Source organism: Stegodyphus dumicola, chromosome 1, assembly GCF_044657685.1.
Source record: "Stegodyphus dumicola isolate Sdum_Otavi_A_Nest chromosome 1, ASM4465768v1".
Taxonomy (NCBI): domain Eukaryota; kingdom Metazoa; phylum Arthropoda; class Arachnida; order Araneae; family Eresidae; genus Stegodyphus; species Stegodyphus dumicola.
In genome coordinates, this window is record NC_140768.1 from 277,962,056 (window position 1) to 277,975,094 (window position 13,039).

Sequence of the window (13,039 nt, forward strand, 5' to 3'; positions counted from 1 at the left end):
TATTCAAAATTTGATAGGTCTATGTACCGTTGTTTTATCACAGTTCGAGAAACATACATACATTTATGCAGATTCTTCATTTATTCATTATTTAATTTCTTTAAAAATAATACAGGGCTCTAATATTTGGTGGCAACAATTTGAACAGTGATCCGACATTGTAAGCTGTGTACACATTTGCATGTATATAATTTATGTATTTTCTGTTTCATTTTACATTTTGTCTTCCATGGAATAGTATATTTTAGACGGGCTTGAGACTGATTACAAAACATGATTTTATTTTATCTAACATGTTATGAGATTGTTCAAAACGAAAACAGTTCTGGAAAAAAATCAGATTTACCATCGACTTGAAAATTCTTATAAACATGTCATCCTCATTTTTAAAACAAACTGAAAAGGATTTTTGAAATCGTTTTGTTTTAATTATATTCTTTCTCAACTAAAGAATTCACTTTTATGTATTTTTGTTAATAGCACGGATGTTTACTCAAAAGCACTCACGGAATTACGAAAAACCAATTGCAGTTTTCTCGTAATGGGTTATGTAGACAACCTGAAAAAAATAAATAAATAAATAGAACGCTTGATATTTAATCCTTTCTCTTCCTAGAACCGCTAGCAGGAAATCCCTAGAAAATCCTGACAAACTCTTACTATTTTTACGGGAAGCCGCTTCATTCCCCTAACATCCGAGTAGGCTAACAACCACCTTTTTTTTTTTCTGCTAAAGCCCCTTCTTGTCAATTGGAAGTCAATTACTCCGACATGCATCTGGGCGCTACTTATAGACTCCGTGTTCTGCGACGCAGAAAAATCCCTTCGGGGGTGATGTAATTCATGAATCTTTCACAATCCACCCCTTCATACTCTTTTTAAGAGGCTTGGGGGAGGTCTTGATGAAGCACGTCTTGCAAAAAGGGCAAAATTTGGATCAATGCGGCAAAATTATTTAGTAAATATACACCAAGTGAAAAGACTTCGCAGTAGACTTTTAAATTTAGAACAAATAGCTGTAGCTGAGTACAGGCGGAACTCCATACATTGCGATTTTTTTCCCAAGTAACTTCTCTAAAATTAATAAAGTAAAATTAGCCATATTGTTTCCTCACCTCACATAGAAATTATAATTATCCTATATGTATACTATATATTAGTATATTGTACTGTATAAATAGTATATACAATGTCGGCTCAAGATACTAGCGACACGGACAGTTGCGCAGGATGCTATCAAAAGTGTCCCCCCCCCGCGAGAGTGAAGATAATCAGTGCAAATTTTACTCAGTCTGTCATTTTGATACTTTCCTGTCTAATTCCGCCTGTCACTCAGGTTTAGCTTCTCCCTCTGCGAGCAACAGCACTTGGATTCCCTCCCATAGCCGACTTTTTCTCATTCATTTAATTCAGTTCTCACTTTGCGATAAGGCAAAAATACATAAAAACTAAACATCCCCATTAAAATTTGAAAAATATAGAAAAACATAAAACATCAAATACAGCTAAAGCAATTAAAAACAGTTTTTACAATTAAAATTACACACTAAAGGTGCAGAAATAATTAATTCACTCTTCTGCTAAGTTTCAAAGGTAAACAAAATAGCTGCTATGATTAAAAAAATAGGCTTTGCTGCACTTAAACAACTTTTAAATTGTTGATAATTCTACAAATATTGCACGCAAATTGACTAAAGGCATAAAAACCGCAACGCACACATAAGAACAACATAATTGAATCACGTTTAAGGCAAAATATGCAAAAATTTACCAATATATAAGAATAAAAAGAACTGAGCTCACTTAGTCGAGCTAACCGTTAACTTTAACGCATGCCTAAGATATAATCTTAACAGTTCCTAAAAATGACAAATAGCTGTCTTTAAAAAACAGATTACTAGCAATATTTCAATATTCCGAATTTCAATAAATCCGTAAACTTTTATCGGATTTAAAATTAGGGGACAAAAACCCTTTGAAGCAAATGAAACATTCTAAACAAAATATATGATGATTTCCTAAAATACTTGTATATACAAAGAGTTCCTTTCAAATATGGAAGAAAATGCTTTGGTTTCTGATGAAGATTTAACTCGTCTAGCCCAAACAGCAAATAAAATTTCTAAAGTTACAAACAATGCACAACCAACTATTTGTGCGGCATCAAATATTGAACAAAATACAAAAGTCAGAATGAAACGAACAAACTGAGAATCTCACTAAGCAAGTTAAACTTTTGTCATAAAAACTGTACAATGAAACGCTAAGACAACAGAATACCCGTAATAATTGGAAAAGTAGGTAACGTAGTTTTTACATAAATAAAGCCAGCACTGGTTACTGCTTTTATCATCAAAATTTCAAAGCTGATGATGGTAAGTGTATTTCTCCGTGTATTTTTGAGTCAGGAAAATAAATTCGGCTACTAGTCCAAAGCAAATCATGAACTGTACTGAAATAGCAGCAAACACTTCAAACAGATAACACACATACGATAAAAATGCAAACAAGAAATATCTTCTTAATTAGTAGTGGCATTTCCTGTATTCCTGTGCCAACAGGAAAAGAAATTAGTGCTATTAATTTAGAACTATTTGCCATAAATAATACTAAAATTAATGCGTACGAACTTTAACTTTTAACTTTCGATCTCAGGCGAAATTTTAAGTGGGATTTCATAATCGCTGATGCGTCAGTTTCCATAACAGGAGCTGACCTTCATGCCCATTTTAGCTTACCAGTTAATTTATGCAAAAACAAATCGTTGACAAATTGACGATTCTTGCTACTTCCAACACTTAACTGAATGTTAAGACTGTTTTTGAATGTTCTGTATGTCACAAAATACTTAGACAATTTCCTGAACTAACTAATTCTGCTATATATAGTGTTGCGTACGTACCAGTTCGTAACAGATTAAATGCACAAGTCAATAATAGGTCAATAAAATTTATTCTTATCAAAAGAAATATATCAGAACGCTTGAATTTTCCTCAGAGGTATTCGTACAAGTATTCAGAATATCACGATAATCAGTAGTTAAAGTTTAAACTACTAAAAACGTTAAAATACAACGCAATGCAAAGCGTATCTAAAGAGATAGCTAACTCGGATTTCTCAATTCATGCGGAAATAAGAACTTGCAACAACAGTAACTAAGCAACTGAAGTGAGTCGCTCTCTCTCCGGCCATTTATAACTTTCAACTGGTCGCGAGGTATTTCTAGAAATTTCTGCTTCTCGAGACTTCTGGAAAGCAATAAGAGGATGCAATTATGGTTACAGCTAACATAGTGGTCAATTACATTTATTCAGTTTCAATACAGATTACCGAGATAACCATTCACTCAATGTTAAATGCACGTACCCCTCTGTTCTTACTTTTCTAGTATAGCTTTTTCTTAAAATTTATCTCGCGCAGCATTGCACGTGTAAATGCAACAATTTTAATTATAATTCTACTAAAATTAATTATATAAATACAAAATTCGTATTAATAGCAAATCAATCAAATATAACACATTCATTATATCGAAACTAAAGGACAACCAGTCCACCTCGAAATCAAGAAGGCATCCGCCCAAAGTTTATGATGAAGCAAAAAAAGGAGTTCGAATGTTTTTTAAACAAAGAATTTGTTGATCCCTAGAAGTAACTGGTCCATTACCTTTACGTGCAGCACATAAAACGCCTACTGACATAATACCAGTTGGAGATTACAGAGCACTTAATTCAGTTACAGTTTTTCATTCATATCCTAAGTCCACATATACAAGATTTCGCTCAATAAACTTCACTGCGAAATAGTGTTTCCTAAGTTAGATATTGCATGGAATTTATCATCATATACCCGACTATGATGAGCGCATACCTAAAACAGCAATAATTAACCGTCTTGTTCTTTTTGAGTCTTCAAACTTAAATTTTGGACTCAAAATGCTGCTCAAGCCTTCCTGCATTTCATTCCCGAAGTGTTATAAGGACTAGCTTTCTCTTACATACTTTACTTAGATGACATTCTATATTCTCAGAATATGAAACACACAACAAACAACACATTTCAAAAGTTTTTCACAACTTAAATGGGTAGAGTCTAAAATTAAATACTTTAAAATGTGTTTTCGGTGTTTCTGATGTAGAATTTTTACCCTATTTAATAACTAAATGGAAGTAAACATTTACCTGAAAAGTAGATAAAGTTTTAAATTTCGAAGAAACAGAAAACTGTTAAAGACTTAAGGAAGTTTCTAGGTTTACTGAGTGGAAGTTTCGGCGTTCAGTTTCCAACGAAGGTAAAACTGACTGTTCATGTTATCTGCTCCGTAAAACCTAGTCCCTACAGAGGTGACCAAATTAGAAATATGGTGGACGGTAACTAGACATTAGCTGGATTTGTTCGACTGGTATAGCTCACCTCTTCCTAGCCATTCTTAAAGGAGATAGTTGTAAGAAATTGCTGCATTTAACTTTCATGCTTTCGGGAAGTAAGCGTCAGCTCATACAGCTAGTAAGTGGTGGGTCAAATCCTGGTTAGAGTACAGTTGAATTTTAATGGCTTCCGCTCCGAAGATTTATTAATAACTTTGCAGTGAACGGTTCTATGCTAGCGAAGAAACCACATTAAATATCATTGCTACTGAATGAGAAAGACGCTTGGTTTACAGCTGGGTGGCTACTTTAAATTTAACCATAGAAACTTATAGCATGACAAGTTACCCAAAGATATCTCAAATGAATCTGATCAAAAGTGGTTGAAGCATTTCTCCAATAAAATTCATGAATGTCGTACGAAAGGCATTTCTAACGTTGACTACCTCATCCATGTAAGATTCTAAATTGATGCACAGTCAGTCAGTGTAATGGATTCAAAAATGAGCAGAGACTTCTTAAAAAGGGGGAATCCGCCAATGTATCGATTGCATTGCAATCTTTAGACTTGGGCATAATCAAGATTTTAAACTTTTCATTAAAAAGATATTAGTTTATTTTGCCCTTCAGAAAATTACTGCAAGAAATACAAAAAAATTGTACATGAGGCTCTAAGTTTTTTTTTCTGGCTTTAATTCGGGTCAAAATTGTTAAAGGAGGGTTTTCAAATCTAGAGTTAGTCGAAACCGTTGACAGAGAGAACGATAAAAAAATTGAGATTGTGAAAGAAAAGGAAGACTCTCCTGAAACAGACATTGTTTTCGAAAAATATATAAACTGTCATACCAGACTAAAGACTTCAAAGCTATATGAACAGTCGAAAAATTGCCTGAAAATAGATGTCTGGATAAACAATTAAATGAAAGAAATGAAGAGAAAAGGGTAAATTATTATCATTGTCTTTTGAAAATGCAATGCATTCTATTAATACACTCAAAAGTTTCATTTCTAATGATACTAGTGAGAAAACGTTTCAAACGTTTAATTGAATATTGCTTTGCAATGGCATAAACAGATGACACTTAATAATAGTAACGCATAATCAAATGGCATAAACAGATGACACTTATGTAACAAAGTCATATTATGTAACAGAGTCATATTATGTAACAAAAATCATAAATTATGATTTCATATTATGTAACAAAATCTGCATTTCTGTTGAAATCTTTCGCTGGAAAACGTGCTATGTAAGTATTTTTCAAAATGGGCAACTGAACTTTCAAAATGGGCAAATAAAAGTATAGCCATTCTTATTTCTATTTTCAATATTATACTTTCTGAATTTATACAATTTTAAAAAGGAAACATCTCGACCTTTTTAAAATATAGCAAAAGTATGGAATAAAAATACTAGTACAGTACTGATACAGCAATAGTATAGCTATTGTATTCAAATTTTAAAACTAAAATATACGCACAGTACTTTAAATTAAAATTTCGATTAATCTTCTTTTCTGAATGGTTTCCTGAAAGACATAAACGGCACTTTATTGTAACACATATATTGCTTTAAAATGTTGCAATTAGTTAAGAAATATACTCTTGAAAGGTAAATAAAAATGTTACGCAACACGAATAGCAATACCTACCAGCCTTCGAATAATAAATAAATCATATAATGCCTGATAAAATAGCAGTACTTTTGAGATTCCCTAACGCGTAAAGTAGTGGTGATAAACCTTACGTATCTAGCATCTAAAATCGAGTTTGGGGACAAGTCTTTGATTTAGAGGCACTTAAACCGACATATATGAACTGAAAGTTGTTAGTGTCGCTGACTGCCGTGGCTAAGGGCCCGGGTTCGAATCCACGAGACGGCATGGTTGTTTATATATGTATAATGTCGGTGCAGCATGGCGGCACTTTAGACATGCGGCGAGCCAAAAGTTTTTTTGTTTCGTTTGTTGAAAGGGGAAAGGGTCGGAGACCCTCGGATCCGTCCCCTCAGAGTGCTCTCCGTCAAAATTGGGGGCGAAACTAAGCCAAATAGCACTGTCACATGCTAGGTGTTCAAGGCCGTTGCCAACGACAGACGTAATCTAGCGCTTCTTGCCACGAGGAATTTCGTGGGCTTGGGCCGACTACGTCAAACAAGCAACAGCTATTAATACACTCAAAATGTTCATTCTGTATGAAACATATGGATTGGAAGATCAATGTATTTTTATCTGAAGTTGCATTTTATAAGATCCCAAGCTCTGCTGAGGAATTTTTAGCATACGTTGTCTGTATAGCTTAACATATATCGGCCGAACTAGAACTTTAAAATTTTACATCAAAATGCACGTTAATATGCTGTATTCCCCATCAAAATTCTATGTTCGAAAAGCGAAAAAAGCAAATCATCGGTAGTTGATCATTTCACTTTATTTGTTAAATAGTTAACTTTAAAAACAAATTGAATTTCAATATAAAATTGAATATCAAAATATTATTCAAATGTATTACAAATAAATAACATCACATGACATAAAATACAGTTCACTCTCCCGGCATATATTCCATCTTAAAGAAATAACTTAATATTTTATTTCTTCAATGATAAACCCTTTTTATTTCAATAGAAATATTGTTTTCTTTCTGCATTTCTTCCTGGGTGACTGTTCATAAATATGTTGAATTAGAATTCAAAACAAGTATTCCAGAGTAAACAGGATACATGAAGACGAACACAAAACTATATTTAAACATAGCATTAATAACAAGAAGAGCCCCAAGAGAAGTAGGAGGAGGTAAAAAGTAGGAAAGGAGCGAAATTTTATTTAAAAAAGAAAAAAGAAACTATAATTATTAATTTTTAATTTGAAAACATGTTTAGAAGCATCATTTTAAAATGTAATATTTAAAGCAATAAAAAGAACCCTACATTCTTGAGCACTTGCACACTCGTATATTTTCCCTTAATCAATGCTTCAAATACCTTGTAGAGACATTAGGTATTTTTTCGAAGCAGGAAAGATGAAAAATTAGCAACCGCCTTCGCCAGAAATCGAACCACAGACCTCTGGAATACCGGCCCAGCGTGCAGAACCACTACACCACGAGAGCATGCTACGAAAGGATGAGAAATACCTTATTACCCAAAGAAGGTGCAGAAGAATGATTCCCGAACGCCTCCTTTGAACACCTTCTCCAATTCCATCCGCAGACGCACGGATAAAAGTGCTTACCGGCAAGCTCCGAATTTGTACAGGTCCTAATCCACACGGCAAAGAGAATTAAACGCCAGCAGAATGTTTTTGTCTACCGCCCAAACTCTCTAAACCATCTTAAGGAGCCATGTCCGCACACACATTCAGTTACAAAATCTGCTTATTTCAGTCTCTTCCACCTACCTATAAATTTTTACCAGATACTTTTGCATCACCCTGTATATGGTATCGAATGATAAATCATTACACTAGGGTTAAAAAAAATACCGTCTTTATGCAAATCTGTATAAAATTTTATTCTTTAAAGTAATACTGAAAGGATCTGAAACCATCTAAAAATTACGGAATAATGTAGGTAAAGAAGCAAAAATTCACACACATGCTTGAAATGATATGGGGTTTTATTGAAAGCAAAAACAAAAGGAAAAAGGGAAAAAGTGTCGATTTATGGCGATGGGTAGCAAAATGTCAGTGATGACACACGAGAATTCTGTATGAAATGAGCTATAGCGAGAGAGAGAATAAATCCATTTTGACCTTTTTCACTTTTCTATCCTCGCCTCCGGGTGTTGGTCACGATGTGATGTGGATTTATCACATCAGTCATGATCGTAACTCTTCGAGGAAATGTGTAGTTCTGCTATTCAAAATGTCAGTGTGACGGGTGCGAGGTAGGCTGATATGTTACAGAATCGCATCATCCCTAATCTGGCAGATAATCACCTGTTGGAAGGTATGACTTTTATGTAGGTTGGCGCTCTACCCCATACTACTACAAGTGTGAAAGATCTCTTGCACACATCGTTGAGGATCGCGTGCTGAGCCGCCACTTCCGTCATGCTTGGCCTCACAGGTCCCCAGATCTTAGTCCGTGTGATTATTGGTTGTGGAGGTTACCTTAAATCGCAAGTTTACCGCGATCGTCCTATCTCATTAGGGATGCTAAAAGACAACATCCGACGGCAATTTCTCACCATACCTACAGATATGCTGTACAGTGCTGTTCATAACATTATCCCTCGACTACAGGTATTGTTGGTGAATGACGATAGACATGTTGAGCATCTGTTATAAAAAACATAGCTTTGCTAAAAATCAATTGTTATGCTAGTTATTGCTTTTGCTGTCATATAAAGCGCCATCTGTTTACCGTTTTAAGCACTTCCCCCCCTTTCAATAAAACTTCATGACATGCCATACATGTGCTTTAGATTTTACCTCTATACCTACATTATTCAGAGAATTACTGAATTTTCAAATGTTAATGAGCTTTTAGGCCACCCTGAATATTAAAAAAAAAGCCTTGCAATAAAAAAATTTAAACTTCACGCTTACTAGAGGGATTAATCTAATATAGAATCTTGAAAAATGCGTTGACTGAACTCGTGTTTTTATGGTTTTCCTCATGTGTAACGTGTAAATGTAAACGTGTCAGTTCATTCTTTTTCCTTAAAAGGTTAGCCCTCGTACGTCTTGCCATACTGAATTAAACAAACTAATATAAGAAAAGGATTTTTTTAACAGAAAGTGGGAGAAAATATTTTTGAGAAATTTCAAAATGTACCTGTAAAGATGAAAACATTTAAAAAGGAAAACAAAAAGAATATTAATAAATCAGACTATCAAGATTCATTTCATAAAAAAATCAATTAAACTAAAAAAATATTCAGAAAAATATTTTTTCGAACTGATAGATATTTTAATCTAATTGGTAAAATGACGGTGATATGAAAATTTATACAAGATAGCTTCTGATTTCCACGAATTGGTGAAAAATTTATGCTGTAATTTAAAAGGCGTTAGTATTCGTAACTTACATTATCAAAAATGATATTAAATGCTCAAGAACTTTTATCAAAAGTTATTTACTACGCTTTTCAATAATTCTGTGCACTAATAGTTCCCAGTGTGAAAATAAAGTTAAGAATATTTTCAAATTTGCCCCAATTGAAAAGATTACTTTTAAGAAGTAGAAAGAAAATTTAGCACATATAAAATAATTCAAAATTACGTAAATCTTTCCTTACTTAAAGAAATTTTTTAAAAAGAGTTCCAAATATGATTACTTTTTCTACAGAATAGAAGAAGATTTTCTACAGAATCCGATTTTGTTTCATTAAAAGCAAGAAAAAATAAACGATAAAAAAATGTTGAAAATTAAAGCAAAACTTTTGTAATTAATTTTAATATTATTTACACGAATTCAAAGAATTTTGCTTTTTATCCAAAATTTGTCTGTTAATTTTTTCATTTCGTAAGGGATCTTATGTTAATTAACCAGTTATTTATAATTTCAACCTTTACTATAACTTCCCCGTTCCGTATTCCTCGCACGAATGAGTAACCAGTATTTAAACTCAGATTTTGGGATTTTAAGATAGAGAAAATTCCTGGCATCGCGTGAGGGCTAGGTTGTTAATTTCATACTAGCTCTGATAGTTGTAATTATTCGGCTTTGCGGTTTATCGCTGCCGACACTTTAATTCTGACGCTCCGGTAGAGTGAGGCAGCTTCTAGTAATATTTAATCGTGTAGGCTTTGACTACTGTTCATAATTTTATTTAATTTGGGTTGCTTTATCTTATGTTGCATCCCCACGAATTATGGAAATTGTGGTACAGTAGAGTGTCTTTATATTCTAAATTCTGATCTAATAAAAAAGTTTGTTCAACCTTCTCAAGGCACTATCTTTGTACCCAGGCAGAGTGATAATTCGCTTCACGCCTACTTGGGTTATTTGACTAAAATAGCAATGCCGAGCAAGTGTAGCCCTACAATTTAAAAATTATGAAGTATTACATTATAATTTTACTGAGGATATAAAGTTAGGATTAAACAATACACAGTACAAGAGTTTGTGTATGATTTAATATAGTTGTGTTTGCTGTATTTGAAAGTATACTAGTTACTTTGATCGCACTGGGACGCATATTAAATTCTTTGCCTCAAGTGAAAAAATACATGGATACAGCTCTGATTAAAAAGTTACAAAATTTGTCTTCACACGATCAGACATTTGCAGCAGCTTTATATCAGCGAACACTTTTTTTTCTACCTGATGTTTTCGAAAGTCTACAGTAAGCCAAAACCTTCGTTCCAGAAGAAAGTTGAGGTGTGCCGTGCGTTTCAGACACGATAATTCTCCAGTTTTTAAAACAATGTTTACAATATCTTTCTAAGAAAATTTAATTGGATTTTTTAATTAATTATATTAATTCCAATCTAAACCTTCCCAACGTTTTAAAAATTCTAACATCTTAGCTTTTCCACGTTTAATTACCGCTCTCTTCATCAGATGACGCTAAATTTGTTTTAATTTTGTTCCATTCATTGGTGTAATTATAAATGACAGTTTTTGTTTTTCCATCCTTATAAGAAATTTTTGCTTCTGAAGAAGAGGAGCAGTCTGATCGTCACAATTGATACAGAGTTTTATTCAAAATCTGCACAATCCAAAGTTGATTTATTTACCTAATTTTAAAAACGCATTACTTTTGTAGAATACTGACTTTAAAATCGCCTTTTTATTTATAGCACTTTAAAAACGAAAAGTAAAAATTATATTCCATATAAATGTAAACCCATTTCCTAACTTTAACTTTAGATCTATCTATCTATCTATAATATTGGAAATAATCCCGAAGAGAAAATTTTTGGAAAGCTATCTCTTACTGAAATCATCAAGAGATTGCTAAAATAAATATTGTTGAGTCTGAGTATAGTAAAATGTCTCAGATTCTGAAATACTTCGAGGACCGTAGATTATTGTTTCAAATATGGGAATAGGCACAAATATATCTCAGACTTTTATGTTGCATTTATGTCTGGATTTGGATCAAAACGGTCTCGACTTTAATTGTCCTAATACAAGTCTTTGGATTGCAGATTTATGTTTGACTTCTCACATCAACAAACTCTGGAATTATATTCTTTCAGCTAAGACATCGGAAAACTCGCAGTAAGTCCTCAATATTTCATGTTCGATGGAGAGCTCAGAAATCGATCCGATATGGAGTTTGCATGCTTGTGTTTGTCTTTCCGTTCCCCTTTACTACCCCCAGCAAGTGGTCTTCTTTCGGATATGCTCACGGGACCACCAGGAGGTGGATTTATGTTGTCCTATTATTATTCTGGACTCAGCTCATTTCCTATCGCTGCTGCACCCTCTAGAGTCTTTATGATTTCATAAAATAAGACAAGAAAATAATTTGTTTACTGATGTGTTGGGATAATGGAGTCCTTAATAATAAATTTGGTTTTTTTCGCAAAGCATATTTATCAGAGTTTTGAGAAGAAAATTTTAAAAGGAAGAATTGGCACATTTGCCAATATTACGTAATATTATTTTATAAATATGATTAATTGCTGATAATAAGAAAAGAAATAAGATCATGAAATAGATAAAGAATATTGAACTCATAATAGCGACTGGCACGTCTAAACAAGAATTGTTATTATTTTCTTACAAGGAAGATCTAAAAGCGAATTAAGATTCTATGGGTGTTTTTAAGAGATTACATTCCTGAAAGATGGATAATGTTTTGATCCTGATTCTGTTTAGTATTTTGCAATTGCTTTTTTAAAATCTATCTCTATATAGTAAATTTTTTCCTGTATAAATATTATTTTCTTGAAATGTTCTTTGTGTAAATAAAGGTGGCAAAAAGAAACGGAACCATTAAGAATTTAGTGATGCTTTTAAAAATATATTTAGGAACGAATATTTACTCTAAATGGAAAGTACCTGAAATAACATTTAACTATTGTGCGAAAGATCTGCATTCTGAGCAAATGAAGTCTTAAAGATGAACACCAATACGATGCACATAATTTTCATATTTTATCTTGCATATTCCGTAGTTAACAGAAAATCTGAGATCAATTCAAGCACGTGATATTAACTAAATAGAATGGGCGATCACTTAGCAAGGCAGAAATGAATGTGCACATGTGTGTGTGTGAAATCTTACGCAATATTATCTCATCAAATGGTAAAATTCCTTGGTTCTAGAGATCTACACATCTTAGAACAAGTAGATTTTTCTTGGGGGTGGGGGAGGAACTATTTCATGGGTGTTCATATTCATAAAACAGTGAAAAACTTAAATTCAAGAACAGAGTAATTGTAATTTTAGTACCTTATAATGAAAATTTTAAATTATATAAAATACACAATAAACGTAAAATTGCTATACAAAATGTACTAAATAAATAAATGTATGAAAACAATATGCCACATTACAAAAATCATAATTATTAACAATTTAGCTAAAGTACCCGACATTGCCTGGAATTTATGCAAAGTGAAAGGCTTCAATTAGGGGGATGGAGCTAATTTTTCGAAATCTCAGGTAGACAGTAATTTTCCTCCTATTTTGGTTGAATATGAAGAGCGCAAAATTTTACAACGTTCGAATAACATGTAGAACTAACACGGCGCTATGCAACGGAATCGGT